The 5,264-nt window shown below is 45.4% G+C and overlaps 1 pseudogene across 1 annotated transcript; it reads right to left on the bottom strand.

The window, feature by feature from the left end:
• Positions 1-1,031: 1,031 nt before the first annotated feature.
• On the bottom strand, positions 1,032-4,862 carry LOC309632565 (tumor susceptibility gene 101 protein pseudogene; annotated as a pseudogene). Its single transcript has one exon. The product of its transcript is annotated as a tumor susceptibility gene 101 protein pseudogene (transcript).
• Positions 4,863-5,264: the final 402 nt, after the last annotated feature.

Below are 5,264 nucleotides of genomic sequence, written 5' to 3'. Positions count from 1 at the left end.
CCAACACCCATTTATGATACAAACTTTGGACTACCTAGGAATAGAAAAAAACTTCTTCAACTAGATACAGGGCATTTATGAAAAACTAATAGCTAGTGTCATCTTTAAATGTGAAAGACTACATATTTTCTTCCTAAGATCAGAAAAAGGCAAGGACATCCAATCATACCACTTTTATTCAACATTGGAAGTTCTAGCTAGTGCATTAAGGCAAAAAAAGGAATAAAAGGCATTAAAATTGAAAAGGAAGAAGTAAAACCGTCTTTATTCACAGATGATATGATCTCAGATGTGTAAATCCTAAGTAATCCATACACACACACAAACCTACATGAACTAAAAAACAACTTCAGCAAGATTGCAGGACATAAATCAATATACAACATTCAACTGTATTTCTGCATACTAGCAATAAACAATCTTAAATGAAATTAAGAAAACAATTCCATTTATAATAAATACTTAGGAATAAAATTTAAAAAGAAAGTATAAAACATACACCGAAAATTATAAACACAATTGAGAGAAATTAAGATCAAAATAAATGGGGAGATGCTTACGTTCATGAATTAGAATTGTTAAGCTATTGTTAAGATATTATAAGCAATATTGTTAAGATGACAATTCTTCCACAACTGACCTATAGTTTCCACACAAATCCTATGACATCCTAGCAGTTTTTCTTGCAGAAGTGAACAAGCAAATGCTCAGAATAGCCAGTCTTGAAAAAGAGAAACAAAATTGGAGGACCTATATATAGGTTTATATAGGAATATAAAAAGAACTCTTACAACTTAGTAAAAATAAAATAAATAACGCAGCAAATGGGCAAAAATTTGAACAGACATTTCACCAAAGAAGGTATGTAAATAGCTGCTGAAAAGATGCTCAACATCATTAGGGAAATGAAAATATAAACCACGAGATCCAATTACATAACCACTAGTATGGCTAAAAAACAACAACAACAGATAATAACAAGTGTTGTAATAACAAGTGACAAGGATGTGGAGAAAGTGAAAGCCGCATACTTTTTTTTTTTTTATGCAACAAATTTTATTTAGCATAGTCAGTCCCAACATTCAGCACAAAAAGAGTTTACAGAGGATAGAAAGTGCATTAATAAAAGCCAGTCTTTACCAAAAGAAAACAGAAAATATATTATTGATTCAAAATATTTTACACTTGAATGATAAACTGCAATAACTTATTCTGGGCACCTACTGATGTAAGAGAAAGGAAGAGAAGAAAATAATGCTTTAGGAGTGCTCAATCTCCAGCTGGTATCACAGGAGTCAGTAGAGGTCACTGAGACCGGCAGTCTTTCTTGCTTCCTGCATTAATGCCCTCAGCTGGAACAGTTTACAGGACAGAAGACATACATGCTTCAGAAAGACGTCCAGGTCTATTACTCCCCGCCTCAAGGCTTCTCCCAGGTAAAAGATAGTGTCTTCAATAGCATTTTCCTCTGCATACAGATTTAGGATCTGTTTGTATAGTGGGGCTGTGGGAATGATAACTTCATCAGTATCATTGTTTTCAGATCGATTTTCCATTTTCTCCAGAGTAGAACTGAGTTCTTCATTCTTCTTTCTCAAAAGTTCCATGTTTTTATCAACCTCAGCTACTTCTTGATCTAAACAGATCACCATCTCTTCCAGTTTCTGGTGACCTTTTTTCAGGTCTTCTTCTGGTCGTTTCAAGGCATTGAGCTCTGCCTGGGCACGATCCATTTCTTCCTTCATCCGCCATCTCAGTTTGTCACTGACTGCTGAGATGAGAGAGGCTCGGATAGTGTGTCCTCGCTGATTGTACCATCCCTACTGGGACCAACAGTGGTCACAGGAGGCTGGGAAGGGTACTGGGACCTTGTTGTGACAGGATACTGGCCGCCAGGTGGGTAAGGACAGCCTGGGTAACCACTGGGGTTGGGAGGGTATCCGGATGGGTATGCAGAAATTCCACTTGGCATGCCTGGCACGTAGGAACTATTTGGTGGCCCTGTTGCCTGGTATGGTGGATAGGATGCTGAAATAGTAGGACGAGAAAAGACTGGAGGTTCTTCTCCAAACGCTACAATCATGACTTGAATAAGCCCCAACGAGTCTGACTGTGAGTGTTTCCATTCATGTAGATAAGGAAGATATATCTTCCCATTAGCATCCACATGCTTTCCTGTTTTAATAGTCATTGAACTAGTAGGCTTAACAAAACAGATAGGGGGCTTATATGGGTATGTGTCCAGCAGCCAGAGGCATATTGGATTATTTATATGTATACCTCTATAAGGCACAGGAATTGCTCCAGTGAGGTTCATTAGCTCCCTGGAACTGCCATCATTAAAAACATACGAATCCAATACAGGTTTGAGATCTTTGTATAAAGTGATAACACTGACAGTTCCACGTACAGTTGGGTCTATGTATTTGAACTTGGACACCATTTTCTTGAGCTGGCTCTCTGACACTGCCATGGCGGCCGCCTCATGACTCCCGTCCCCGCAGGCAGAGGATCAGCCGCTCCGGGGCCGCCCCACACAATCGCACACCCAAGCCTCATACATTTTTTGGCAGGGATGTAAAATGGTGCAGCCCCTTTGGAAAACAGTCTGGCAGTTCCTTAAAATGCTAAACATACATTTACCATATGACCCAGAAATTTCACTCCTGAAGATCTCCCTGAGAGAAACAAAATAAGGAGCATACCAGCATTAGCCATAATAGTCAAAAAGTGGAAACCGTCGCAATGCCCACCAACTAGAGAATGGAGAAACAAAGTGTAGTCTGTTCCTATAACGGAATGCTTTTAAAAGGAATGAAGTAGATATGCTACAATGTGGATGAGCCTCAAAAACATGATGGTAAGTGAAAGTAGCCAGAAGTAAAAGACCACTTATTTTATGATTCCATTCCTATGAAATGTCCGTAACAGGGAACTCTATGGAGACAGAAAGTAGACTAGTGGTTCCCCAGGGCTGCACTGGAACCTGGAATTGACTATAATTAGGCATGAGAGACCTTCTGAGGTTGATGGAAATGTTCTAAAATTAGATTGTGGTGATGGTTGTAAAGCTCTGCAAATTTACTAAAAATCATTAAAGTTTACACTTGCAATAGGTGAATTTTGGGAATTCTCTGGCAGTTCAGTGGTGAGAACTCTGTGCTTCCACTGCAGGGAGTACGGGTTCGATCCCTGGTCGGGGATCTACCACTTGTTGTGCAGCGTGGCTGAAAAAAAAAAAAATCCAAAATAAACGAATTTTATGGTTTGTAAATTATGATTTAATAAAGTTGTTTTTAAAAAAGAATCTTTGTGTCACCAATGTACTGCACAGTGAGCCTTCTTAAATGGCTGTTTGCCTGCAAAGGCTGTCTTCATGTCTCCTAGTTCCCACAACATGACATCTCAGGAAGATCTCATGGCCTGAAGAATCTCTGTAACTGATTAGGACTCACTCTCTGATGTGAAAATTCCATTGAGTCTACACCAAAACTTCAACCTGATATCCAGTCCGGAGTCCCCTCCCTCCACACTGCCCTGAGATGTCCCCTGGCACCTGCTTTGGGGAAGGGGGCATGGTTTCTCTGGCTGGCTTCCTGCAGGGCTCTAAGGTGCCTTTTCTTCCTGGCGTGTTGGGAGCATGGAAAAAGGAGGCAGACAACTCTCCGTGACTGGTGGACTTGTCCAAGCCACTTGAGGAGGCTTCAAGATGACTACTCACCAGAACCGGGTGCCAATGAAGGAGCGGAGACAGGAGAAGTTTGCATGTTGCTATGAGCACCAGGGTCAGACTGAGGCCCCTGGGGGCTTCCCCAAAGGGGAAGATGAGTCGGTCAGTGCATTAACTTTTTATTGGGGTTATTTCTTCAGACCGATATTATTTCAGGGAGAACAAGTGCTGAGAACAGGGAGAACAAGGACTCCTGGAACACAGCCTCACTGCCCCAGCCACACCTAAGGCCAGGCTGCCCTGGGGGCGGGGGTGGGGGAGGAGCGGCACACGGGCCAGGCAGCATTATTCCCATTTCACAGATGGGCCAACTGAGGCTCATGTGGAGCTGGGCTCTAGGCTTCCTCTCCCACCTTGGGGCCCTGGGGGCGAGGAGAGAAGAAGCAGGTGGAGCCGTACAGGCTCACTGGGGCCTCTGTGGACGAGTGGGGGCAGCCGGCAGGCCCCGTCTGGCTGTAGTGATGTTTGTAACTAGCAGCTCTGTTATTGCCATCACTATTGTGGTTGTTTTGCAAGATGGTCTGAGGGATCCCTCGTGACCAGCCCTGCAGCCCGCAGACCCTCTGGGGTGGGGCTGAGAGGGGCTGAAATGCAAAGCTGTGAGAGCCTCTGGTCCATCCTCCACGAAGCCCCGTCACCAGCACAGAGCAGGGCTGCTGAGAAGCCTTCCGCATGGATGAGATCTGCAGCGAATATGTTTTACTTTCAAAAGCACAGACTATTTCCAGACCGGACATTCTGGCCTATTTGAAAAGTGTTTCAGTTACTTTCTGGCTGTGAGAACACCCTGAGCAGTCTCCTGGATCCCAGCAATTGGCTTCCATCTTCATTTAAAAACCCAAGCAACAGGGTAGACCCTGCACTTCTGCTACCCAGGTGGAGAATGTCCCTTTAATCCATTTTTGTAGCAGCAAACATAGCGCTCCGGGTCCCCACGACTGGTGGCTTGGCCCTGGGCAGGCCTCAGCCACGCCGCTACCTCGGCCACCTCTCAGCCAAGCAGCATCTGGGTCAGAGGGGCTGGCTCTGTGCCCGATGCTGTCCCCGCTTGGGTTTAACGGAGACATCATATTTAACTGAGGATGTCGAATGTATGCACACATAATGGTAATGCAGGGATGCCCAAAACTGCTGGGTTGGGGGGAAGCCCAGAGATGTGGAGGATTCTTGTCTCACGTGTGGGTGGGAGAAAGGAGGGGAGCCCTGGAGCTGGACCGTGGACGAGCCAATATGAAGGGAGGGGGCGCTGGGTGAAGAGGCAGGACCAGAAGACATGGCCCCGCAGGTCGTCGGGCGAAGGCCGTGAGCTGGGTCTAGCCCGCTGGTCCTCACGGGAGGGCATGCGGTGTCTGGTGACCCTCCATTCTCTTCTGCTCACTAGTCACATGGGGCAAGATCTGCCCAGCAAATCAGCCAGGCGTGATGCCAGATGCACCGGCTGCTTCAGACAGCAGGTGAGCTGCCCGCCTGGCCTGGGTGCGGCTGACATGCTAGCTCTGCCCCGCCCACTCCCGCGGCCCTCCCCTCACTCCAC

The sequence above is a fragment of the Balaenoptera borealis genome (assembly GCF_965194805.1).
Source record: "Balaenoptera borealis genome assembly, chromosome: 7".
Classification (NCBI taxonomy): domain Eukaryota; kingdom Metazoa; phylum Chordata; class Mammalia; order Artiodactyla; family Balaenopteridae; genus Balaenoptera; species Balaenoptera borealis.
Note: the sequence above shows the minus strand (reverse complement) of the source record. Positions and strands in the feature narration are given on the sequence as shown.